The sequence below is a fragment of the Ceratotherium simum genome, chromosome 17 (genome assembly GCF_057802395.1).
Source record: "Ceratotherium simum simum isolate JZ-2026a chromosome 17, ASM5780239v1, whole genome shotgun sequence".
NCBI classification, from domain to species: domain Eukaryota; kingdom Metazoa; phylum Chordata; class Mammalia; order Perissodactyla; family Rhinocerotidae; genus Ceratotherium; species Ceratotherium simum.
Window position 1 is genome coordinate 8,226,595 of NC_141916.1, and position 27,295 is coordinate 8,253,889.

At 39.4% G+C, this 27,295-nt stretch overlaps 1 long non-coding RNA gene across 1 annotated transcript in view; it reads right to left on the reverse strand.

The window, feature by feature from the left end:
* Positions 1 to 708: 708 nt before the first annotated feature.
* Positions 709 to 27,295, reverse strand: part of LOC147914683 (uncharacterized) — a 42,388-nt gene continuing 15,801 nt past the window's right edge. Inside the window, exons 2-3 of the long non-coding RNA XR_015554875.1 lie at positions 25,457 to 25,544; positions 709 to 1,708 (exon numbers count right to left, since the gene is read on the reverse strand). This is a non-coding gene — a long non-coding RNA (uncharacterized LOC147914683). The remainder of the gene's footprint in view (positions 1,709 to 25,456; positions 25,545 to 27,295) is intronic.

A 27,295-nucleotide genomic window follows, 5' to 3' on the forward strand; every position in this document is an offset into this window, starting at 1 on the left:
TTTATTTGAAAGTATAAGCAGTGGGTATAATAAAAGCATACAATTATTGAACAATTTTGTCATTTTGTGTTAATTTAACTGGAATAATGGAATTCAAATGAAGCTCTGTGCTGATTTTTTTTTTTTCTGGCAGGTATGCAATATCTGTTTTATATAAATATATGGTAAACTCAGCAAGAGATTCTATTAAATTCTTATTGGTTCTACTGTGGACTGGTTTCTATTTTCTTGTTGAATATATAAACAATTTCAGGCATATGTTTCCCTTACCTGTAAGCAGTTTACTAAATAGTCTGGACCAGTGAAAACACCTTCCATTCCAACTTAACCCCAAATAAGCAAGTGTAACCACAAGGACTGCTGGGAATAGAAAAATCCTGTGTTTTATAGTTAGCAACTGTGTTAGCAACCACTATTCCTTCAGGATTCCTGCAGACTCACACCGTCCTTGATACTATTTTGCCAAGTGACGGCAGCTTGTTGTTCTTTTGTGTGTTGTTAGAGGTAGGTCTGCACTGGAACGAGTAACGTTAGTGTGGCAGTGTGCCTTGATACGAGTGTCATTGTTCAGTAAGACCTTGACTTGCTTCTCATTCAGCCAGCTAACTGCACTGAGGAGACTTTGAAATCACACAAGATAGGAATGAGATTAAAATAACATCTGAAAGAAAACTTTAGAAATACCACCCAAATGTTACCTATCCCTTGTAGAAGCAGCTCCGTGAGGTACGCCCTCCCCACACCCTTCCTCCTGGAGTTAGGGAGGTGGCTCAGCAAGATCGTTACAATAAAAAGAGCTTAGATTTTGGTTTCACACTGCTGGCGTGTTGAAAGAAAGGGCCTTAGCCTGTGTTCTTTCACAGTGTTTAATGAGCTGGTATGTCTACAATCAGTATAGAGAAAGGTACAAAATGTACCTGTAAAGTTATATTAGCAAGTTATTAGCCATTTGAAATGACTTAAGGAGCATGTTGAGGTAAGATCAATGGGATGACACAGTGAGTGCAAGGCTTTTATATGAAAAGCAATTCTGAAACATAATTGCTAATAAAAGATCTATTAATACTGTAAAATACACTAAGGTTCACTCTGGGGAGTAGTAAGTAGGTGTTAACTAGAAAATTGGAGGCTGAAATGGTATTAGGAACCCTAGCAATATTCCCTGCCTGCCCTGTAGAATGCCCCATGTTACATGTGCTTGGTGATAAATTTCAAGGTAAAAATATATTTTAAAGGAAATTTAAAACAATTTTTTTCCCTTTTTCAATTGGACCCCATAAACAGTGTAATTTCAGAACCTCTACTCTTGTGGCCAGGAACGCAAAACACTGGAGACAGATGGATGGGGAGGGCATATAGGGTGTGTGTATGCACGTGTGTGTGTGTGTTTGTGTGTGTGTATGTGTGTATGCGCAGAGGTGATGAGCGCACTCATGTGGGTGTGTGTGTGTGTGCGCTCCTGGGTTAAACTGAGGGAGAGTCTTTGCAGCAGCATGATTTCTTTCACACCTCACACTGCTTGTTTTTAGATGGTTTTTTGTGTCTGGTTTCTTTGAAAACACTGCAGGAGATTTCTCAGTTTGCTTCATGGCTTGGCAGGTCTACTACAGTACCAGGATTCTAGGAACGTGATTTTAACCTCACAACTTCTCAGCAGGGTCTGCCTTTTTATGTCTCCCATCTTCTACCTTATGGAGTAAACCTCCAGCTAAAAAAAAAAAAAAAAAAAGAAACAAAATGAAAAAAAACAAAGCAAAGGGAAAACCTAAAGCAAAAACCATAACAAACTGATGGATTATGCTAACTTTAGACACTTGAGGGTTTAATGCAAATATTAAATTAAAAACATCTGCTAATTGGCAACTTTTAATATTTTACTGCTTTAAACATTTCCTCCCATGACTTGTTTCATTTTCTCTTTGAGATCTCTGACCTGTCAAATTTCTTCTCTAGTCTCTGTCCCAGAATATATCATGTATTTCCACAGCCAAAGATCGGAAGATTAAGTAAATTCTCCTCGGTACTGTTTCACTTACCTCTTGCTGCAGTTGCCTTTACTCACATCTCACATCTAACATAATGAAGATTAAATATATTTATTCCTGAAGAGGATGGCTAATTTTTTCCAGAGATTATCAGAAGTATTGAAAATACAAATACTAATATCTATGTATGTGAGATTCTTTATACAAGTCATCGCATTTCATCTACTTAACAACAGTGGGATGTTTCTATAATACCTATTTTTCAAATGATAAAACAACCTCAGAAAGTTTAGGTAACTTGCTCAAGGTCACCTAGCCAGTAAGCAGCAGAGTGAGGGCATTAATTGAGTTTGATTTAATTAAGTTAATTGAGTTAATTTATTATTTAACTTCCTGATTCAATTTATTAGCTTTGTGACTTTGGACAAGTTACTTAACTTCTCATTGTCTTGTTTTCTCATCTGTTAAGAACAAAGTGTTGGTGATAATATCAATTGCTTGACTATACTGGACACATGGTGTTGAATTGTACCCTTATTACTCAGACTCTGGAGTTGCTCTGCAGGCCAGGGCTTCTCAGACTTGACTGAACATTGGAATCACTTGGGGTCCTGATTACCCTGCAGGTCAGACCCAGTAGGTCTAGGCAGGATCTGAGATTCCGGGTGTCTGAAGGCTCCCAGGTGATGCCAGTGTTATTCGTGTGCAGCCTGCCACCACTTTGTCTCATGTCAAGGAGAGTTACACCTGAATTTTTCATAGAAAAACGGAGGCCAAAGTCTCCCTTCTCCTTTGGGAGAATGATTTGGTTGTGCTATTTTAGCAGGATATTTTATTGAGATATCAGTTTTTGATTTTGTTTTCTGTGCCTCCTATTTTGTGTCCACCCCTCTCCCCTTCAAGGTGGTAGTCTGACCTTTAGCCTTCCTTACCTCAGTGGCCTTTTCAGGGTGGGAAGCAGAACCATGTTGGTGATTTCCTTCATATTAGAATGAAATCCATTTCTTTGTATTTCCTCTGAAAGCCTGAGCTCATTAAAAAGATTAAGTGTCTTTCAGGAAGAGAAGTGAGTAATTGTCACTCAAGAAGGAGAGGGAGGAAGGGAGAGAGAGGAGAGGAGAGAATTAGGAGGAGGAGGAGAAAGAGAAAGATGGTGTCTCCGACTAGGAGGGTGTAGAGCTTGGTGAGTGCCCAGATGAAGGGGTCCTGTGTTCCATTCCTTGGCAGAGCTGAAAACTCTGTTCCTTTTTTGGTCTAGGAGCAATAGGGTGTTAAAGAAAAAAATCTCGCTGGACAAGATGGGCAAATGTAAGTTAATTTTATTCCAATACTATTGCCAGCAATGGGGGAGAGCACACCAAGTCTGGATACCCAGCTAGGAGGAAACAAGGGTGGGAGAGTTTTTAATAGCTGATGTGGGTGTGGGTGTGGAATCTTAGGCTACCTGTGTTTGCTAACTGGCCTTACCCAAAAGAAGGGTAAACTCTCGAAGGAGGTGGTTTTATAATTTGGAGCAAAGCACCCGCAGAAGTGAGGCTCCTGCCCTTCCACAGAGACCGGGAGATAGGGGCTCTGTCTTCTTTGATAATTATATTTCAAAAGGAAGGCTCCTGGTCCTTGAGAAAGACATTTCTGTGTGGTAAAATTGCTAAGAGACTCTTAAAAAGATTTGCGTCTTAAAGAGGCAGAGAAAGAATGTACAATTACAAGTTTTCTAAGATAAATGTTCTAAGAAAAGGGAGGCCAGAGGCCTTTAATCAGGACAAAAGGTTTAGTGAGGCCTAGGCCAATGTTAAGCTATCTTGGTCAAAGGACCTTGGACTTGATGAGATGCCTTTATTCCCTCACTGAAGTTATAATCTAAGACTCCATCACCTCTTTTTTCCCTCAAAATCCTGGTATAAGAATCTCTAACTATCTCTCCCATATATGACCTAATTTACCAGGTCCAGTTCACCAGATGTTGTAGTGGATTGTCCTAGGCTGTTTGAAGGATCCTAAGAGGTAGGTGTTGAAGTGTCCCGGAGACATATCCACATGCCAAGGACATTTTCTTGAAGTCACGGCAATATGTGATAACAAGTCAAGCCGAGTGGGACTCGTGGGCCAGCACAGGCTTTCAGTCGTGTTAGTGGGCTTCCTGAAGGAGGCGGTGACAGAGTTTGATCTTGTCTGAAGATCCTCTCAGTGCCCACTCTTCCTCTGTCGTCTTTTTTTTCTAATCACTTATGTAAGTGAAGGTTATCTCACTCTAACTAGCGAATGCCACTCATTTCCAGAATCCCTTTTCTTTTCATTTCTTAACCTCTTTGTCCAGGTTTCCCATCATCTTACTTAAAAAAGAAAAAAACAATTCCTTTGGCTGCCTTTTCTTAAGGGAGTCTCTTTACTCTCCTTTATGCTTTCTATTATATTTAAGGCAGATTTTCTCCAAATAGAACAACATTGCAAACACAGAGCAAAAGATTGGGAGTAACATTAGGAAGGAGAAAACTGGATATATCATGCTGAAATTTCTTTATTTAAGAGAGTGTCTTTTACCTGAGGATTCCAAATCATTAATAAATTGTGGTTTCATCAACACCAGTGGAAGTACATAGTCCATTTATAGAATGATCCAGCTCATTCAAATAGTTTTGGTCAGTAAGATTTGTTTACAGTAGCAGTAAAAACAACAGCAGTAGCTTTGCATTCTAAAAGAAAGGTGATTTCTCTACCTTTTAAAAAAATAAATTTGGAGCTAATAGAGAAGGTCTTCCCAAATATTAGACAACATGTGGATTCAGATCTTAAAGCTTTCATCAAGGGCTCTTTCAATTGTGAGGATTTCCAGGAGTCAGGGGTGATGGCCAGCAGGGCCTCTGCTCACCTCCTCGTCAGTTCTGCTCGCATTTTTAGCCATCATCTTCTTAGCAATTCCCCCCAACACCCAACTACTTAAACTTAAAACTTTTCAAAGGCAGAAATGATGTCTTCCTAGATATGGTGTTATTAGAACTAACTTGCTAATCTAGCCAATATTTATTCAACTCCTACTTTGTTCTAGGTGTGTTGGGTGTTAGCTATTAATATCATCACTCAGTATGTAGAGGACTAAGACAATAAGACATGATCAGTCCTAACAGAAGAATAAATCCAGTCTCATGGAAGAAGCCCTACATAACAGAGGGGCCAGGCAGGATCTTCCAGAGATTAGTCTGAGCAAAGAAGATGATAGAGTGATTTGAAGAATTGTCTGCTCTGCTGGGTTGAGTTACTTAACGGTCTCTGAGGTAACCTGCATTTCAAAACTTTGTATCTGGGGGCAAAGTGAAATATCTCAACAAGGTCAGCTAGGTTTAAATGTACTCCAACTCAGCTTGCTGGTGAGAGTGGTGATTTGGGGTCAACATCAAATGAAAAGGCTTAAGTACCAGCGTTGTTGGATGGGTGTACTTCACAAAGCATAGGGGTTGCCTAAGCTTGCAATTCTTTGTGGTCTTAACTCGTACAACGATCCACCTGCTAGCCCTATGGAGATCGCCCGGTTGTACCAGCATGCCTCTTACAGGATTCTGAGCCAACCCTAGACAACGTTGGAAAGTAGGTTTGATTTTAGCCCTACTGCCCCAGGACTCTAGACATTCTTCCCCCCGCCCCAGATGTAAGGTTAGGATACATCACAGTACAGCTGTCATTAGCATCAATAGGGTGTGGATAAAAGATCAAATCCCACACCTAATAAAGTTATTTCTACTCAAATGGGGGGTGAAGCTACTGGAAAACAAAAATCTGAGAAGCTATGATAATGGGAGTTTGGGTCAGGGCCTGAAATATAAATGGTGGTCTTGCTGTGTTTCCTTTTAAGGCCAACTCTGGTGCTATTTATTTTATAGCTATAAAAACTGAAATTGGAAGTTAAGGTAATCAATGTGACTTACAAGTTGTTTTGCAACCTGAACTCCAGCAATCGAAGCCATATACTCTATTAGAAGGGATACCCTTTTCCCAGTTTCCCCTTTAGCTTGAAAATAGGGAATGAGAAGCACTGAAAGGCATTCAGAGATAATGGCTGAGCTGGAGAATTTTAAACAGGCTTCCAATTTATCAAAGCTGACTTTCCCCATTCCAAATAGATAGGCAGCTTTGTGACACAGAATGAAGAGGAAATGCTCTGTCATAAGCATTCACTGAGAAAACCTGTGCCTATGAAAGGATATTTTTCCTTAGGGAAATTCAAAATTTAAGTAAGAAATTGCTCTGGGAGGACCCATCAGTAGTGTACAGCGGCATGTGGGCTATTTGTCCACCCCATGGAAGATGATTCTCTGCTAGGGCTGCCATCACCTTCCATGAGAGCAAGACACTTAGATTGCTGCACCTTCTCTTTCAGGTTTGACAAGACATGAATTCACAGACCTACTGTGCTCTACTTGTCCGAGAGCTTCGAACAACTGACATACTCATATACTATCACAGCAATTCTCCAGGGGAGTGTAGTGTAATGATAATACAGTGACTATTCAATGTAGAGTCTGCCCATGGTCTGAGGACATTTCCTGGTCTGTGACAACAGAACTATTCAGTTACAAAGTCAAGTAACTGAGCTTTCAAAAAGTTTTAATTTCAATAAACAAAATTGTTGCACTTAAGCTATCATCTGCAACTTCTGCATTCACCTTCCATTTATTCTCTTGCTTTTCCTTTCTATTTCTGCACTGAATGAGAACATCTCTCCCACATTTTCTTCACTTCTCTACCTCCTGTTCTGTTTCCAACCAATCTAACCCTCTCTTAATAGTGCCCACTTTGGTAAATGGCATGGCCATCTACCCAGTTGCTTAGACCCCCAGACTCTGGTGTCATGGCGAATTCTACTTATTTTCTCACTTCATAAATCATATCCATTAGCAAATTCTGTCAATCCATTTTCAGATTATATTCTGAATCTAGCCACTTTTTTGTGTGTGTGTGTGAGGAAGATCTGCCCTGAGCTAACATCTGCCAATCCTCCTCTTTTTGCCGAGGAAGACTGGCCCTGGGCTAACATTCGTGCCCGTCTTCCTCTACTTTCTATGGGACGCCGCCACAGCGTGGCTTGACAAGCGGTGCGTGGGCGGGCGCCCGGGAACCGGGCCAGTGAACCCAGGGCGGCCACAGTGGAGCGCACGCACTTAACCGCTTGCGCCACCGGCCGGCCCCTGAATCTAGCCGCTTTTTGACCACTTCATCGCTTCCATGTATCCAAGTCACGAGTCTCTTACCTAGGTCATTACTAATTGCCTTTTAACTACTTCCCCTGTTTTTATCATTGTGTCCTACTGTTTCTTCTCAAAACGAGAGTGAGAGCCTTTAAAACACAAATCAGATTGCATTAGTCTTGTGCTCAAAGTTGTTGGTTTCCATGCTATTTAGAATGCAATTCAAGGGTTTTACTGTGGCCTACAAAGCCCTACTTGACGACCTCTCTGTCCTCTCTCCTTCCACTCCTCTTTTTCGCTCACAGCCCCATTGTCCTCCTTGATGTTTCTCAAACATGAAAAGTTCTCACCTCAGGGCATTTACACTCACCGTTGCCTCTTCCTGGAAGCCCTCCTTTACCACCCAACACCCAGATCCTCACATGGCTCATTCCTCATTCCCTTCAGGTCTTTGGTCAAATGTCACCTCCTCTAACCTTCCTACCTCCTTACCCTATCTAAAATATCCAGGCTGTCCGCCACCCTCTCCGTCCCTCTTCACACCTGCTCTACTTTTCCTCAGGGTGAACATCTCCACCTGTCATTGTATTCATAGCAATCTGTTTATTCTCGTATCTGTCTCTTTCACTGTAATGCAAACTCCATAAAAATGGACACATTTTCTTTTTGGTTCCCCATCTCACACCTGAGATATAGAAGCAGTGCCTGGTACATAGTAAATAATCAAAGAAAAAGTATTGAACAAATGAATGAATGCTACTTTTTCTACATTGATTTATGTTTTTGGAATTTATTGCTCCTGATTAGCCGATAATTTACATCTTTCAAACAAGTCCTTCAAAACACATTTACCAAAAAAAAGAGAGAATCATGACATCTGCTTTTTGAAATACTACATTCTAAATGCCCCCCAAACCAAAATAAAATGTCACACATGGAGCACAGCCCGATTAGATTAAATAAACATGGGCTGATGGTCAGAGCAAACTCACGGAGCAGCTATACTGAAGGAAGTAAAACTTGTATTAAAAATTAAAAAGTTACTACCTTAGAGACAGGCACCTCCACGCCCTAAGGATTCCTGGTATAGGAGGGAACGTTTATCGATCCTGACTGACTCTATTCATGGAAGACTCGCCCTAAACTGTTCGGGGAAGAATTGAGAACAAGAGAGTGCTCCAGAGGGATAAGTTTGGGAGGGTCGGGGTGGAGGGGGTCCAGATAGAGACGCGTGTGTGTAACCTGATAATTGCTTCACGCCATAGCAATTCGCGCCATAAAATGTAACTGTTTAAATGTTTTAAATTAGCCAATCATGTAAGACCGCGCCAACCTTTTCCCGCTTTGTGCTTCCAAGCCCTATATAAGAGTTTGCCCTTTAAGGTCCGGGGTCGACTCCTCTGTCTCCTGCGAGAGATATGTGTTGACCCGGAGCTCCGCTTAATAGACCTCTTGCATTTGCATCAAGCTCGGTCTTCTGTGTCTGTGGGTCCGCGCCTTCCCGAGACTGGAGTTGGGGTTTCCTTTTTGGGATCCTACAATACCTCTATTTCTAGTTTCACTTAGATCACATTCTAGACTACGTCTAGAATCCAATTTTCCATTTTATTCAAAGACATTGTGGGAGATCAAGATTTGGCCACCCTGAAATCTATCTCTTTACCTTGGTTGTTTTCTCTAGGGACATTTGACCTCCCCCACTAACTGCCTAAAGAATTTGACATGGTAGCTCCTTCCTGGAACAGATCTATCATGATGGCTGTAAAGATAACGTAGGGTAAATGTTACAATAGGAAAGGCACCAACAAGCTCCTCTTATCAGAAGTTCTGTCTCTCTGGCCACATTCTCTGGATGACCCTGCGAAGAGTTGCCAGACAATCATTTACATTTATAAGGGAAATCTCCATTTGTAAAGGTATCTCCCTCTCTGTATTGGGAAGAGGGGGGATGAGCTCATTTCTAGAGACTTATCAATGTGGAAGTTGAGGCCTTGGGCTGCATAATAACCTTACTCTTGTTTACTGTGCTTTAGTGGTAATCTCCTGTAACTGACCCCCCCACCCCCAAAATCCTCCTTTGTCATTGGCTGAACGTGGTATTTAAGACGAGAATTTCTGCTGTTGTGTTGAGAAATGCAGTGTCCCTGCTTTCTCCCATGTATACATGTTATTAAACTTGGTATTATTTTCTCCTGCTAACCTGTCTTGTTGATTATTTGGCCAGCCAGAAGAACCTTAAGGGAAAGGGCAGAGGGAGATTCTCCCTCTCCCCCAACAACATGAATCCCAGGATTCCAGCCATCCCTGCTCCCTTCCTCTTCGCCTCTCAAACACCTTATCTCACTGCCATCTCGTTCTATCTTCCATTTGGTCCAGTCCACGTTCTTGTCATTTCCCTCAGAGGACTTGCTAAGTTAGGCTTCTGATGGTGCCCTGTCTTGAATATTGGAATGTTCTTTTCTCCGTTTCCAGCTAGTCTGAAATTCTGTAATAGTCTATACAAGATCAGTCTTGCTCACCACTGTATCCCTGTGACTACCGCAGTCCTAGCACAGAAGTGCTCACTGAAGGAATTAGCATCATGACATTTACTAATATATTTCTCTCTTGTAGATTGTATGTCTTGTTTCTGCCTGTCTCCTTTCTACAGCGAATATTTAAGGCATAATTCTTTCTAAAGAAAAAGGGAACAAGCTGAAAGAAACTGTGCAAGAATGTAGTCCATCTCTCCCTTGACTAAGAAAATGATCTGGAAAACTTAACAGTATTAATCCCTACACCATTCTAATAATGGTGAGTTAGCCTAGTTACAACTGACGTAAGGATATCTTGTAGGTATTAATGCTAATGGACAGTTGCAAAGTAAATTGAAAATGTTAAAAAAAGGAAGAACAAGACTTTTTCTCTCATAGCATAACAATGGACACAGCTTTTATTTATTAACTTTGCCTAATAGGGTAAAAATAAATAGCAGAAAAATGTAGGCACTTATGAAACTCAATTTCAATTGAGTTTTTTTCAATTTCAAATAATTGATAGTTTTAAATAATCAAATAATTTTGATTTTTCAACTTCAAATAAACTTTTTTTAATTGCTTAAAATAAAACACATTTCCAAGATTTCTGAATTTAACTTTACATTCATAAATACCACATTATTACCAGAGATAATTGGAGGGTGAATTTTAATATTCATCTAATATATAATGAAAATATAACAAATCTGTAGGAACTTTTTCGTATAAATTTATCTGTTTTATGATGCTTCTGTCAGAAATAATCAGGGTAAAGAGACTCTATAAGAAAATCTCACTTTTGTTTTGCTGCCTATTTTCATGCATTTTTGAGAACATCTTAGCAAAAGAAATTTTTTTTAACTATTTTGGAAAAAATATAGCAGCCATCTTTAAAATGGGTCGTGTCTTTTCTGGCGGGAATGAAGAGTGATTGTGGGGTGATTAATTTGAGCTTTCGCCTTCCTTTTCATAAGACATAGGTGGTTTTGGGGAGAACTACTTTATTCCAATAGTCTGGATAAAGAATAAATAAAACACACCTGTGGCTCATCCTTAGGAAACTCACTATGTCACTATCTTCTAGAAGCTTCAGGGTGCAGACACTTAGTTCCAACCTGAGAACACTTCCTTAGATCACTCAGGCTTCCCTTTGGTAGCACTCTTTGACAAGAATTATTCCTCTTGTCAAAGATATAAATGAAGAATAATTGGAGAAAATAGAATTGGGGTGGTTGCTCACTGCATTGTATATTGTAATGGGTGTGACAGCCATTATTCCTTACTCTATTTACGGTGAGGGCTGATTAATTTAGCATTTGTCATTATACTGCCCTGCACTTTCCCTTTTGTTGCATAATTTATAATTTTCTTACCTCTACTCGGATGTTTTCTCCTCAAGACAATATACATTTTTACAAAATTATTTTTGGCATACTCTTCAGAAGCCAGCACAGAGTCAAAAACGGATAGTAGTAATAATAATAATAACAATAAATTAGCTAAATACATAAATGAATGGGAAGCATAAGAGAAGATATAAGTGTCATTTTTAGTAGCCCATAAGAAAAATTGCTGTCTAGGACTTTGACTGGGAATTTTTCCTTTTTTATTGTAAACTTCGGCAAATATAGTAAATGCACTAACAGAACTTTCCTGCCAGACTTTTTTATTTGCTTGGGTATCACTCAGGACCTGACTTTGTACTTGTAGCTCATGATGCTTAAGATTATTTAGTAACTAGTATAATGACATTAGTGGTAACCAGGTATCTGTTTTCTGGGGTTAGCTCCATGAGGCAAATAGTATGAGTCTCTATTCCTGTTCTGGGTTTATCAGTGAAGGCCCACAGAAGTTAGTCAGTGTAAGGGTGTCTCATTCCAGTTGCAGAGAGAATGATCTACACTGGGATTGATTTGAAGATGTAAATTTTATGTCCAGGAATAAATTTTCTCATTCTTCCATTTATTCATTCACAGAAAAGTAGTAATGGACAACTAAGTGTCCCCACGCTAGGCTAGACTCCTTTCACCAGTGAACATGGTACTACACTTCTTCCTAAGGAGTTTGCTGCCTTTTGAGAAAAAAAAACAACTTGTAAATGAATGATGGTCACTTAAATTTGATGGTATGGGTTCTTTGGATTAAGGCTCCAGGGTAAAGAGCCTTGGTTTTGGAGAGAGAAAACACTAGGCTTGGAAACTGACTGTAACGACTGTTAGTTTGTGAGATTGAGCAGGTTGTATAATTCCTCTGAACTCCTGTGTCCTGACGGACCAGCTTTCAGGGATGGTGAGATTAAGCGTGTAAATCACGGGCGCAGAGAAGATGGCTAACCACCCCAGCCTTGCTGAGCCCTCCTTATCTGCCCCTCCCTGGGTCCGGGTTGGGGGAACACGAGAGAAGGGAGTTAAAAAAGATAAGGAAAGGAAGGGAAAATGATGTGGCTTTCCTTTGAAACAAATGATACTCACCAATTTTACCTACATCTATTTTGGCTAAATGAATAATCACTTAAAGTCAAAACTCCTATGGATCTGGGGACAAGTTCTTGGAGGTTCAAGAGTTACTGTTGAGGATTGTCATATACTTACGATGCCTACATTTATGTTTGTGTTGAGGATCATGTTTGCCCCAGATGAAGGCTGAATGCATTGTGATGTGCTGTATGAAAGAAGGTATTGAGGTAGCTCAGAGGCTGTCAGTGGGAAACTGAGTGCTCATGACACAGAAAGCAGTACAAGCCCACCAAGTGCAAAGAACCTGCACCGAAATGGTACCATATGTAAATGTTGTGATCAGAAGTATTACAGCAAATCTAATTTGTATAGACCAATTTATAATACTTCATTAGCAGTAACTGTGGTAGTAAATATGAAATGAGTAATGCTTTTCCCCATTCCGTCAACTATTGGATTATAATTCAGTTTAATGCTAACTTGAATGAGAAAGTTTTCAGGGTTATCAACTGACTATTAAAATTGGCATTTGAGAACACGCTTGATGGCCGTGATTTGTAAGGGGTGGTTGTCTGAGTTTTCTGAAATAGCAAACAAAAATAAGAATTATGAATGTATTCTTACCAATCATGTTTTTGCAAAAATCCATTTTCTGAATTAATATTATTAAGTTAAAACTGAGAAATGTATTATATATAGAACTAGACCTGAGGCTCCATCTTTCAACTATTAAATCCCAACTTTGGCAATTTAATTCTAGTGATACAACATCATCCATCACAGTAAATAAAATTGTAACTTTATCGGTTTTGTAGGTTTTTCAGTGTTTAATATTTCAATTTATTTCAGTGTTATAGTAGTTAAGATCTATAAACAAAAGGATTTTATGTTTGTATAAACTTAAATCATTTTACCAAACAATTTAATACCAATAGTATTCAAGACACTTGGTTTTTTGAAAGTGGTTTGTACATTACTTTAAGGTTCAGAAACATTGACAAAATCGATAGTAATCAATAACTGAAAGAATGCAATAACCTCCTTACTTATAAAAATAGAAAGAGGAAAATATTTTCTAAGTCTACCTATATTACTTTATTTGAAGATCTCCAAAAGAAACAGCAAACATCACAGACTATCAGAACTCCTTCAAAGTAATCACCCATGCAAGAGACAGAATTAAAAACCCTGGTTGAATCTGCAAATGTAATTGAACCAGAAACACTAGGATTAACTTCTTAGCATCAGAATCCAGTACTTTTAAACATAAGCCCTAGAAGCTTGGCTTAATCAAATGTCACTTTGACAGCAACAATAATAACCTTGTTGCTCAGATGCCTTACCAAGCCTCATCTGAGAGAGGAGGAGTTAGAGAGGATCAATGGAATGAAGTGTTAAAAGGAGAAATTATCTTTTGTCTTTGTAATTCCTGAGCATCTTCTTTTCTATTAATGCATTTCTTTTGGAGGATATGGACTGCGCGAATTTAAACGTAGTCACTCAAGAAGATCTGTATCTTTGCCTCAGATATACAATGCCTTAGATTTGTCTAAATCAAGCTATACACATTAGCTGAGACTTATCTTAAAACCACCAGCAAGTGACCAGGAGATATTGACAGCAAATTAAAAACTGTCTTTATATAGTACAAGGAAGGTAATTGTTTTAAAATCATGTCCTTTAAATCATCTGTGATGTTATAGAGATTAATGAGTCATGTTACAGATGCTTTCATTTACAAAAGGATCTTTCAATTTAGACAACTGGGGACAGCAGCATATTTTTGTGTGCGAGATTAAAAGTGATTAATAGAATTTAAAAATTAGAGATTACTCGCACAGGGTAGAGACCCCAATTTTATTTCTCAGGTTCTTAAGTATAGGTAAGCTGTAAATTTACATCCTTAAAGTATTAGGCAATTAATCAAAATGTGACCATTTTTGATGTAACAAATTTGGAACTTGTCTATTGATGTATTTCTTTCAACTAGCCAATAGAAAAACATCATGTATTCTGAATAGCTACATTTATTTTAATTATTTCTTAATCTGCTTTATAAAGATCATTACTTGCGGGGGCCAGCCAGGTGGTGTAGCAGTTAAGTGCGCGTGCTTCGCTTCGGTGGCCCGGGGTTTGCAGGCTCGGATCCCGGGTGGGCACAGACACACCACTTGTCAGGCCATGCTGTGGCGGTGTCCCACATAAAGTAGAGGAAGATGGGCACAGATGTTAGCCCAGGGCCAATATTCCTCAGCAAAAGGAGGAAGATTGGCATAGGATGTTAGCTCAGGGCTGATGTTCCTCACAAAAAAAAAAAAAAAAAATTATTTTGAAGTTTAATTACTTAAATCCTTCTTATATTTTATTCATTTTTGGAAGTTTTTTTTTTTCAGCCCCCATTTTGGAAACTTTGAATAACGCTTTAAAGTTTTAATTTCTAAAATCTCTCTATTTGAAGATGGCAAAGCTTTCAGTCTATGAAATTTGAGACCCTTAGCTAGGGACAAACGTCTTTCATTATCTAACCTGTCTTTACTTCTGTAGATTCCAACTATTTTAACGAGTATTTGTCTACCTGTGCCAGGTGTGGCTCTAGGCTTTGGAGATATAGGAGTGCATAAGAAGGAAAAGATTGCTGCTCTTAATGATTTACATTTCAGTGCGGGGACACAAAGAAAACCAACCAAACAAACATCAATGATGAATACAATGTCAGGCACTGAGTGATGTAATAAAGAAAATAATAGTAATTCCTTTAAGAGAGTGATGGGGGTGGTGGGCTTACTTTAGACAGGATGAGCTGCATCCCTAAATAAGGAGCCAATCATGCAAAAATCTGCACAAGGGCCAGGGCCCTTTCTCTGCTTGACAGAGAGCAGACCTCTGGGCAAGTTCTCCACCCACAGATCCCAGGGAGAAGGGAGGGGCTGAGCCATCTGTGCCCAGTTCCTCTCCCGATTTATTGATCCAGTAATTAAAGATACCTCTGTGGGGAGGATTTTAAAATGGAACAAAAGCCTAAGAGTATTTTGGTAAAACCCTTCATGAAACCAGAGAAGAAGAACAGATGTATTTTTCTTCCACTCAAGCAAAAAAAGTATAGATTTTATTCTAAGGACAATGGGAAACAACTGGAAAAATTTAACCAAGAGTGTGACAGGTGATTAGCGTGGGTTTTTTTTTTTTTTTTTTTTTTTGGTGAGGAAGATTGGCTCCAAGCTAACATCCATGTCCATCTTCCTCTGTTTTGTATTTGGGATGCCACCACAGCATGGCTTGATGAGCGATGCATCCGTCTGAGCCTGGGATTCAAACCTGTGAACCCTGGGCCGCTGAAGGAGAGCACACGAACCCAACCACTATGCCACCAGTCCAGCCCCTGATTTGCATTTGTAAAGGACTATTCTGAAGATTAAATTCTAGGAGGGCAAAGAGTGGTAGCAGGGAGACTAGTTAGGAAGGCATTGGAATGAACCTGGTGAGAGATATGGTGGCTGGGGCAGGGTGGCAATCATGGAGGGGGTGAGAAGTGGTTGCATTCTATGCTAGCCATTTTACTAGTGTCATGACCTTGCTCAAGCCATAGAGGCTCAATTTTAAGCCTCTGAAATGGAACTCTTAAATGTGTTCTGTTTTTCAAAGTTAACTTAAGTAGAGTTGAGATGGAGAGAAGTGGACAGACAGGTTTTGTTTTGGAAGTTGAATTGAAAGTACTTGCTAATGCATGTGCTGTGCAGTGAGGGAAAACGAGCTAAGTGCTCACCCTATGAACCAGCCACCGACCAAACTGCACATCATCTCGGATTATGCTTTGCCTCCTCATGTTTACATGGCTTATGCATGTTGTTCCTGCTACCTACATCAACCATTCTCTGACTTTCTGCCTGGTTAATACCTACTGATCCTTCAAGTTGTAATTAAAATGTCACTTGCTCTCTAAAACCTCCCCAATTTAAATTAGATAGTCCTCTTTGACCTTCTAAAGACTTAGCGCATGTACTCCTCTAAAAGCAATTACCACACTGAATTACAATTTTTGATTTATATTGCAGACTCCTCTAAAGCAGAGTGTGAGAGTATGTGATAGTGAGCAGAAGTGTGCCTCTCCTCTCTGTACCTTTATTTTCTTATATCTTACCTCTAATATGGCGTATAAACCTAATATATTTGTTGTGAGATTTAATAAATAAATTCATTGGTACCTTCCTCCAATCAAAAAGGCTCATGATTTGCTGATAGTGGTTGTTAGTACTACCTGGAGAATTGCCCCTCTTATTACATTTCTTTGATTGTGAACATGTCAGAGAACATGGGTATATTTGGTTAGTAGTAAATTACATAATTGAATGTCTGTCTATGTCAAAGCAGAAATTGCATTGGGTAGAGTTAAACAGGCAAGTGAGACTTTATTCAAGACTGTTGTAATAGGAGAGAGAGGCCAGAACACAGTCTGAGCTCAGCTCAGCTGAAACAAAGGGCTGGAGTGTTTTTGAGAGCTGAGGGGAGAGGAATCTTAGGCCGCCTGTGTTTGCTAATTGGCCTTACCCAAAAGAAAAGTAAGCTTTCTTTTACCTTCAGGAGAGGTAGTTTTACAACTTGGAACAAGGATCCCACAGAAGTTAGACTCCTACCCTCCCAAAGTGGCTGGGAAGTAGGGGCTCTATCTTTCTTAATGATTTCATTTCAAAGGGGTGGCTCCAGGTCCTTCGGAAAGACATCTATAAACCTATAGATGTATAGGTAACACTGTAACACTGGTAACAAACTTTTAAGAAGATTTACATCTCAAAGGGACAGAGAAAGAATTCACAATGGCAAGTTTTCTCAGGTAAATTCTATAAGACCAGGAAGGTCAGGGCCTAGAGTCATGACGTCCATTTAACTTTTAGTCATGCAAGCTTAGTCAAGGGAGAGGTTAGGCTGTCTTGGTCATCTACCATGTTAACGATTATATTTACTTTGTTACACTATCAGAGAACAAAGAAGTAAGTGGTAATATACATGCTTTATATCCATTTATCAGATATCAGGAGTACAATAGCCTTTCACTCTTTCAGCGGGTGTTAAGGATTTCCAGGTCCAGGGAGAGAGGTATGATGATGGCTTTATTTTCTATGAATTGAGCAGACAGTCTGATTTTCAGTTCTCAAAACAATATTTTAAATGTTCACAATGTTTCTAAAATCAAGTTGGCACAAAATTAATTAAGACTGAAGCTTGCTTCTGTGGCTGCTGGGAGTTGTGGCAAACTCTGTTTGAATTTCATGCATTTCAAGATGTCCAGAAAAAAGATAACTACCGGATTCAAAAATTTTATTTCTTCTATTGATAAGGCCTTTGGTGAAGATTTGTTTAGACAAGGTTTCAGGTTTGGTCTTTCTAAATTTTCAAAAAGTAAAATCTCCCTCAGAAATTCAGAGCACACCTTCCTGTGACGTTAATAAACAGACTTGTTATTTATTATGGTGGAGAGCCTCTCTTTTTTTGTTACGGTGTTTGTATAAGGGAGTGGTTTGGGAAATGCTGTTTGTTTGTTTTGAATGTAAAAAATGTGACGTAGTGAAAGAATATTTGATGTTGAATTCCCTTATCTCTCATTCCCATATTTATCTGTTGGAGACTCAGCACTTTGCAGGCTCTTTCTAAAAACGTTTTCCTCTCATCACCAAAGCACTGCTGTGTCATCATTTTGATGCTGGAGGACCAGATTGTGTGACCGATGGGTGGTCAATGACTGCAACACCCAGGCTGTCAAGCACGGTTTCCTATCTCATTTCACAAGAAAGAGGGTTTGAGTGAGGGATTCAGATTGGATCTCTGGTCCTCTAGGGCATTTTGATAAACTCTTTCTGACTTTGTCTACCCGGAGGGTCTGAAAAGAAACCCAGAGAAGACCCAGACACCAAAGAATCAAAGATTGAGGGCAAGGAGAACAGGAAAAATCATGTTCACTTCTTTGGCTGAACTCATATGCCTTTCTGGCATCCCTCTCCTCCTAATAAAAAGAGGAAAATGGTTATTTTTCATTATAACGTTGTTGTAGAAGGAGAAAAATCTAAATGCTGTCTGGAAGGTATCCACTATAGCCCTGCACTCTAAGTGTGGTCCTCAGACCAGGAGCGTTGGTATCACCTGGGAGCCTGTTAGAACTACAGTCTTGAGCCTCCCCCCCGACCTACTAAATCAGAAACCCAAGACGTTTATGTGTACATTGAAGTGTGAGAAGCACTGCACTATAGAAAAGACTTCTTTACCTCCTTAGTAAAATAAGATAAATACAGCATTAAAAATAGCAAGAAAAATGGTGCATTGGGATTTCATTTAGCTTTGAGTAACAGGAAAGCTAGCAAACAGATGTTTAAACAAATATGAGGCTGTGGAAACAAATGAAGACCACCCAAGTGAGAACAGAGGCTATTTATTCAGAACTTTCTACAGCAAGAGAGTCAGACCCCATCATTTGCATTTGGCAGAGACTCAAGGGTAATTAGAGGAGTGGGAAAGCTCTATAATGGAAAAAGGCAAGGTTTTATGTGTGTTCTGATTGGTGTGGGGAAGCTGGAGGTGTCAGCTAGAAGTAGAGCATCACATATGATTGGTTTGGAGGGAAATATTGGATTTCTCTGGTTGGCCCTGAGTTGAGGGAAGAGAAGGAGCTAAAATAGTTGTCAGTCACCCTTGACAAAGTCTTGACCATGCCGGGCCCATTGCTGCAGGTTGTGGTTTGACTTCCCAGGCTTTGTATGTGGATCAGAATTCTATTGCCATATATAGTCTGGTCGTTGTCTGTATACTCAGCCTCTCAGAGTTAATGATTCTCACATGAGTCCAGTGTGGGTACCCTGGGCTCTTACAGCCATACAAGGAAAGTCACCAAGGAACCTGGCTCTTTCCATTCTCTTGCTCTGCCATTCTTAATCATGAGGCTTTGGATTTCATGGGGGTAGAAAAGGCTGCTGTGCCCCTAGGCATCACATCTGAATTCTGGGCAGGGAATCTCAGCAAAGGTGTAAGTAAACACACCACCTAAGCCATGTCCTTGTAAGGATTTGTCTTGATTTGGGGAGGAAAGCTCTCCCAGAGATTTCTGCACCTTTGTCATTAGCCAAAATTTGGTCTCCTGGTCATTTCTGACTGCTAAAAAGCTTAGAATCCTAGTATTCTGCATTCAAGCCTGTATTTTGGGCAAGATAAGGGAAAAACATAGGAATTGGGTATCTGAGCCAAGCTATGGTATCTTCTACACACATATATGGCTTTTTAAAGAAACATACTTTAACCAAATATGCAAAAGTGCCCCCAAATCATCCACAATTACAAAAGGAAATAAGCCCCAGCTTTCATAATACCTAAAGTTATAGATGTGTCATTCATAGAGTTGACAAATATCTTTCTGCTCACATGCGATTATTCCATGGCTGAACCATGTGCCATGACACGTATCAGGTGTATTTATTCAAATGCCTTTACATTTAGAAACATTCACATCTTTAACCCGTGTTCCCACAAGCACCTCATCAGGCACGGACTATCCTTATCCCATTTTACAGAGGAGGAAGCTGAGGGTAGTCAAGCAATTTGTCCAAGGTCACAGAGCTAGGAAGTTATGAGTCAGGATTTAAAGCCGGTTGGTCTGGTTTCAGAGCCCGAGTTCTTAATCACTTTCTCATGCTGCCTTTCATTAAACATGCAGTTGCAAAAATGATGAATTCAATTTAATGCAAATAAATAAGCGCTATGATGGAAAAGTGTAGAGAGCCGTGAGAACGTGTAATAGAAGGACGGAGCTTAAGTTGTGGTAGGTGGGGAAAGCTTCTCTCAGAAAGCTATATTTAGCTGACAGTTGAAGGATGAGTTTGAACAAGGCAGATGAAGAATTGGAAGAATTCCAGATAGAGGGAAAAGCATGAATAAGAAGCATGAGAATGAATGTGCTGGGAAAAAAAAAATGTGTGGCCAGTCCTAGGGCCACCAAGTAGACTGCACAGACTGAACTGCATGGCTCCAGGGTGCACCGTTTTCCTAGCCTAGGATGGGAGACACTCCATGCTCCTGGCTTGGGCACAATGATGAGGGCATGATGTGAGGCTAGAGTCTTCTGGATTTTGGATATAAACCTCATTACACAGGGAAATCACAGAGTTAGAGAAATTCAAGAACTGAGATCTGAGGCTCTCCAACATTTAGAGTTCGATAAAAGGAAAGAAAACCGATAAAGACTGAAAAGGAGCAGTCAGTGAGGTGAAAATAAAACCAAGTGAGTGCAGTGAGGCAGAGACAGCTTGTTCCCTCCAAATCAGTTCAGCCTCCTTTCTCACAGCAACAGAACTCTCAATTTTCACCGAGTCTGTGGCTGCCCAGAATAAATGCTATGCTTTTCAGCTCCCCTAGTAGGAGTGTGGAGTGGGTTGAACAGTGTCCCCTCCAAAATTCATGTTTGTCTGAAACCTCAGAATGTGACCTTACTCAGAAATATGGTCTTTGCAGATGTAATTAAGCATCTTGAGATGAAGTCCTCCTGAGTTTGGGGATGCATGGCCTAAATCCAATGACTAATGTCCTTATAAGAAGAAGAGAGAACTTGGAGAAATACAGAGACAGGCACAGAAAAGAGGGCAGTGTAAAGAGGGAGACAGAGATTGGAGTTATTCTCTCATAAACCAAGGAGTACCTGGGGCCACTGGAAGCTAGAAGTGAGAAAGGATTCTTCTCTGGAGCCTTCAGTGGGAACATGGCCCTTCTGATTGCTTGATCTCTCACTTCTAGCCTCCAGAACTGTCAGAGAATCAAATTCTTGAATTTCTCCTCTCTACTACAGTCACTCATTAGGTGATCTCTTTCAGTCACATGTATGTATTTTATTTTAATTTTTGGATAGGTAATATATCCAAAAAGCATAACTTTTGCAAAGTACAAAAGAATATACAGCAAAAGTTTCTCTCTAGCTGTTATCCCCAGCCACGCAGTTCTCATTCCAGGAGCTGACAGCTATCAGTTACTTTTGTAGATCGTCTATTCATATACAAGCAAATACATACCTATGTACGTTGTAATGTGTGTGCACGCACTTGTGTATATACACCTATATTTTTAATAAATACCAGTTCTGGCTTATGTGCACTGTTCTGCATGTTACTTTTTCACTTAATATGCCTGTAAAATTATTTCACATTATTATGCCTCATTCATTTCCATTATTTCATAGTATTTCATTTTATAAACCTGCCAAAATTCACATTTAATCCTAATTAATAGACATTTAGATCATTTCCAATTTTTCTTATTGAAAACATAATTGAAATAAATAGTATTGTCTGTTGAATAAGTTAGTTTTGAAACTGTGTGAGACTGTCCATAGGCTAAATTCTTAAAAGGACAATTGTTGGGTCAAAGAGTGTGACCCTCTCTTTGATCAAAGATGTATCAATGTACAATTTTTATCCATGCATAATAATATGTATAATAATGATAGAAATACATTGAAATTGAAATGTGTGGAGAAGCAGGTGTTCTCATATGTTGCTACTGGAAGTTGAAATTGGTACAACATTTACTGAAGGCCATTTGGTAATGATTATCAAATTAATCATTGCTTCATTCTTAGAAATGCCATATTCCTATTATACCTAATTCCTTATTCTGAAAATTGGTAACTAAAGTGGAAGAATCAAACATTTTTCCTGACTTAGTAGAAATCTAGACAGCAATGAATAGACCCTGTTGATGAAAGAAAGGAAAGAAGGGAGGAAGGAAGGTTCATTTACAGTTATTGTCTATGGATTATTCTTCCCCAAATATTTAACCTGATCCTAATTAAGACTTTAGATCTAACATTTTACAGAAAATATAAGGGAGAGAGAAACAAGTTAAATTAAATCAAGCAGAAATAATCAGATAAGTCCAGAAGCAATTTAAGGCATTCTAAGACAACTTGGCCTGATTAAAAAAAAAAAAATCAGTTTCATAAAAAAAAGTATGTGCTGTTCCAGAGAAAAATAATTAAGAGATATAGCAACCAAATGCAATCTGTGATATTTGCTTGGATCCTGTTCCAGATTAAAGAAGTTAGTATTTATAGCTTGCTGACAAAAATCATACATAAACAAAATTACCTCAAAAGTCTGTTATGTTATGCTCAAATTTTTCCTAATATATTAATTATATTGAAACAAATTCATACTTTTAGAATAAGCATTATAGCAGAACTGACTGTATTTTCAATTTTGTTAATTGTGATAATGATATTGTAGTTACATAGGAGAGTATCCTTATTTTCAGGGGATGCATGATCAAGCATTTAGTGGTGAAGTCAGATCTATAACTCACTTTGAAATGATTAAACAAAATAACAAACAAATAAAGTAATATCACAAAATGTTTAGAATTGTTGAATCTAAGCAGTGGGCATATAGAAGTTTATTGCACATAAAATTTTTTGTTGATATGAAGTAGTTTTCTATTGCTTCTGTAATTTATCATCTCCCAGTACGTAGATCAGAAGACCAGGTACAGAGTAGTTCAACTGGGACCTCTGCTGAAGTATCACAAAACCAGCCTCAGTCAGTCAGCAGGGCAGAGTTCCTTTCTCGAGGTTTGGGGGGTGAATTTGCTTCCAAGGGCGTTCAGGATGTTGGCCAAATTCATTCCTTGAGCTTGTAGGACTGGGCTCCCAGCTTCCTTGCTGGCTGTTGGTTGAGCCCAGTCTTTTCTCCCAGAGGCTACCACATTCCGTCTCATGCTTTCCACGTGCCTCCCTTCAGCAAACGTGGATCAAATCCCTCTCACACTTACAATCTCTCCAACTTCTCCTTCTACCACACCGCTCTGACTCCAGCCAGAGAAAGTTCTCTCCTTTTAAGGGCTCATGTGATTAGACTGGGTCCACCTGGATAATCCAGGGTACTCTCCTTATCTTAAAATCCATTACCTCAATTATACCTGCAAAGTCCCTTTTGCCCTATAGAGTAATATCATCACAGGATCCAGGGATTAGGGTGTAGACATCTTTGGGGGACCATTCTGCCAACCACACTATATATTTGAAAATTTTTAAAATAAAATTATAAAAACCATAGAAATACTTCTTCACCACAAAATAACAACCACCAGCACACCGACATTCTCTGTTGTTCCTTTCAGAACTTTTATGGTTTTTTTATGTGTGAGGAAGATGGGCCCTGAGCTAACATCTGCCAATCCTCTTCTTTTTGCTGAGGAAGACTGGCCCTGGGCTGACATCCATGCCCATCTTCCTCCACTTTATATGGGACGCTGTCACAGCATGGCTTGAGAAGCGGTGCATCCGTGCAGGCCCAGGATTCGAACCAGCGAACCCCTGGCCGCCACAGCAGAGCACGCACACTTAACTGCTTGCGCCACCGGGCCGGCCCTGGTTTGTTTTTCATATGCAAGTCTTTGACCCATTTATTGTTCATTCTTCTCCCTCTTGCATGGGCTACATAGGGAAGGGTGACACATGTTGTCAGCAGTGTCAGCATCCCCCATTTCTTTGAGGGGTAGCTGCCACACTGCTCTGGCTGCTCCTCAGTATAACACTTCGTTTTCTTGCAGATGCTTGTGCCTGAGTTTCAGCTTCAGTTAAAGCAGAAAAAGCATTGTCCATCCCATGAAGAAATCCCTTCTGCTCATGCTTAGTTCAGTTCAAAGAGATGAACATCTTTTAATTTTTTCCCTGTATTCTGCATTGATTGCCTTAGAAGATCTTTTAAAAAATCCAAATCTGACTGCTTTTTGTAAACTGAATTCTTGGGCCATATTGTAAAGGTAACTGGGCTGGAGGCCTCCTTTGGATCCTGGCTTGCCTTTACTTTCTCCTCTAGAGCCTACTGGGGGTTTAGAACACAGGAGGGGACACTCTAGGTGATAAGGAAGGTCTGTGAATTATCCATAATGCTCTGACATGACGATCATTGAGACAGCTGGAGCACCAGATGAGTGGTATGGAGGAGAAATAAAGGATGTAAGGTAGGCAGAGATATTAATAGAGAAGGAAGGTTTATGGGAGACCAAGATCCCTGTGGATTAGCATGTCAGCAGAGATAAGGTACTTTTATAAACATGGTAGTGAGCATTGGCTTAATTTTTGTAAATGAGAGTATTCTATCATAAAAAATCCAGTGGAAGAAAGAAGGCTTCCCCAAGACAGTGCACGTAGGGTTGGTGGCATATTTAGCTAGATCAGGGCTGAGGTCCAGCTAGGTCAATACCAAGTCTCCTCACTCTTACCAAGCTGCAGAGTTACATCATCTACATATTAACTAGTACGTGTTAAAACTGCAACTTTTTCTGAATCTGATCTATGGCTTTGACATATGGAAACTCAAACTGCCACACGCTTCCCAGATTATCCCAGCCTGGGGCTGACAAACGATTTAAGAGCTTTCCATATAGCCTGGGGTTTTCCAACCTATGGGACTGATGACAGCCTCTTGCAAGATAAAAACCTTTCACTCAGGAACATACTTCACCTCATTTACCATTTTGCTTGTGGTTGGCCCTAGAGAAGAGACAAGGAAATTTGGTTGGGTTAGTGGGTTTTAAAATATATTGATTTGGAATCTAGGACTTGGGAAATACATAGTATTTAATAGATTCAGAGATTTTATTATAGGAAAAAAATCAAAATGTTTGGAGATGATAGAAGCAAGCATTTTTGATTGAAAATGGAATAGTGAGTGTGAGCCAAATTTAGAACAGAAGAAAAATGACTGGTGCACATGTGCTTCATAGGACATAATAGCATTGCCATCTTCAGAGAAAACTTCTACAATGGAGAACAGCTGTGGCCATTAGGCCACTTCACGATCTTCTTTTCTTAGCTTGTCAGGCCCTTGTATTTGTTTGTAACATGAAAGCATTAAAATCCTTTATCAGGCTGGTTACCCCCATGAAAGTACACAAAAGTCTCCCCTTTTCTCTTGTTTTTTGTTTCTTCCTATTCTCTTCCAACTTCCTATATTCTTTCTTTTGTTCCTCATCGTCATATCTCCCTTCTTTCTTTTTTTAGTTTTTTATGAAATTGAAGAAGCTGATTTTACATATGCTTTAGAACCATATCATAAGAAGAAACAACACCCCATCACTGAATTTAAACAATCATTGAACACTCAAGAAAATGTTTTCCCTTTCGAGGAATAGGCCACATTTACTCTACTCAAATGTCATTTGATTTTTAGTATTTTTGAATGCTTAATAGGAGTTCAAAGTGTGGTTCTCAGACCACCTATGTATTAATTTTCTATTGTTGCTGTCATAAATTATCACAAACATAATGGCTTAAAACAATACAAATTGATTACCTTACAGTTCTGTAGGTTAGACATCCAACACAGGTCTCATTGGGCTAAAATCAAGATGTCAGCAGGATTGCATTCTTTTCTGGAGGCTCTAGGGGGGAAAATAAATCTGTTTCCTTGCCTTGTATAGGTTCTAGAGGCCACCCCCATTGCTTGTTTTATGGCCCACTTCCTCCATCTTCACATCCCACAACACTGCATTTCTCTGATCAGTCTTCTGAAGTCACGGCTCCCTCTGACCATAGCTGGGAAAGGTTCTCTACTTTTAAGGATTTGTGTGATTATATGGGGTCCACTTGGGTGATCCAGGCTCTTCTTCCCCATCTCAAGGTCCTTTGCTCTAATAAACAGGTCCTTTTTCTGTGTAAACTAAATATTCACAGGTTCCAGGGATTAGGATGGGGTGGTGGGAGGGGAAGTATTCTGCCTACTACAACCTCTATTAGAGTCACCTAATTTTTTTGTAATTAAAAAAATGGAAAATGCCTGCCCTCTATGCCTTTAGGAGATTGAATCCCGGAAATTTGCGTGCATTTGCACTTGTAAGAGTTTCCCAGATATTTTCATGCACATCTTTTCCTCATTATATGTACCATTCTTTATCTTTGACCAAGTCTGAATTGAGCTGTCTTGGGAACCCAGAACGAATGCTCTCTGAGGAATTTGCATGTTGGTGGACTAGGTGGTCATGAAACTGTGTCCCACGATTTCCAACTCGGGAGCATAACTGTGATATCTTTAAAAGATTCCTCAAATTTTCCAGTCTTTTAATTTAGGATAAAAACGTGTCATGTTTAAATGAAATAACACCTACCAGATGCTTTAGCACAATTTTAAACAGTCTACATTGTTTTCAAAATGTAGAACTCTATAGATACGAGGAGCTGTCATGCTCTTTAGCTATTTAATTTAGAGTCTGGAATTCACCCAGTAAACCATAGTGGCTATGAAGTGAACCAAGTGAATGGTAAGTGACTCACAATATGGAATCGAAAGTAATCCCTGGGCTCTATTAGCTGGACACAGTGGGGCATTTTAAGTGCTGAATTTCCTCCATAAGTTAGAATGTCTTATAGTAATAGATGTCATTTATTTCATTATTGTTGCTTTAACTAGCACAGTTACTACTCATTTAAAATTTAATATTATTAATGGCATGTGAGTGCATTAGTGTCCATACATTAGTGTCTACTAAGATTTTGATAGTTATATTTTTGGTGAACTTGTACCCTGAAGTTTTCAATGACCTCAAACCATAATCTTCATTTAGACGTAGAAGATCAAATTTAACTACAGTATTAAAATTAAAATTAAAATAAAACTCTGCTATATACCATGTAGTTCTGTAACACTTAGTCAGAACATAAGAAGAAGAAAACCATGACCCAGTGGAAGGATGGAGCAAATAACTATTGGAGCAAAACCAAGAATGAATGTGCTACAAGGTCTGTCCTATTGCAAGACAGACTAGGTGGTGCTTACTAGGATCTTTTAAGAAGCTCAGAGAAGAGTGCCTCTTAAAACTCTTCGCTGAGACATTTATTCAATGAGACTTTATTTAATGAGACACTTATTTCATTACTAGGCTTAAGTTTTGACCTCTTCGGATTTTCTTTGAAAATGCAAACATTCTTTGGAGAGATACCACACTAAGCATCTAATAGATTAAAATTGAAGAATTTGTCTAGTTTCCTCCAGATTAAAGAAGCCTGGGAGGAAACAAGTGACTGTTACGAGAATGAGAGGGACACAAAAAATGGAAGCTAGGCATTCCTCACAGTTACTTCACAGTTTTTCCTCTGAGCCCAGAATAAGATTCTTTAGTAGGCCAGAAGTCTAATG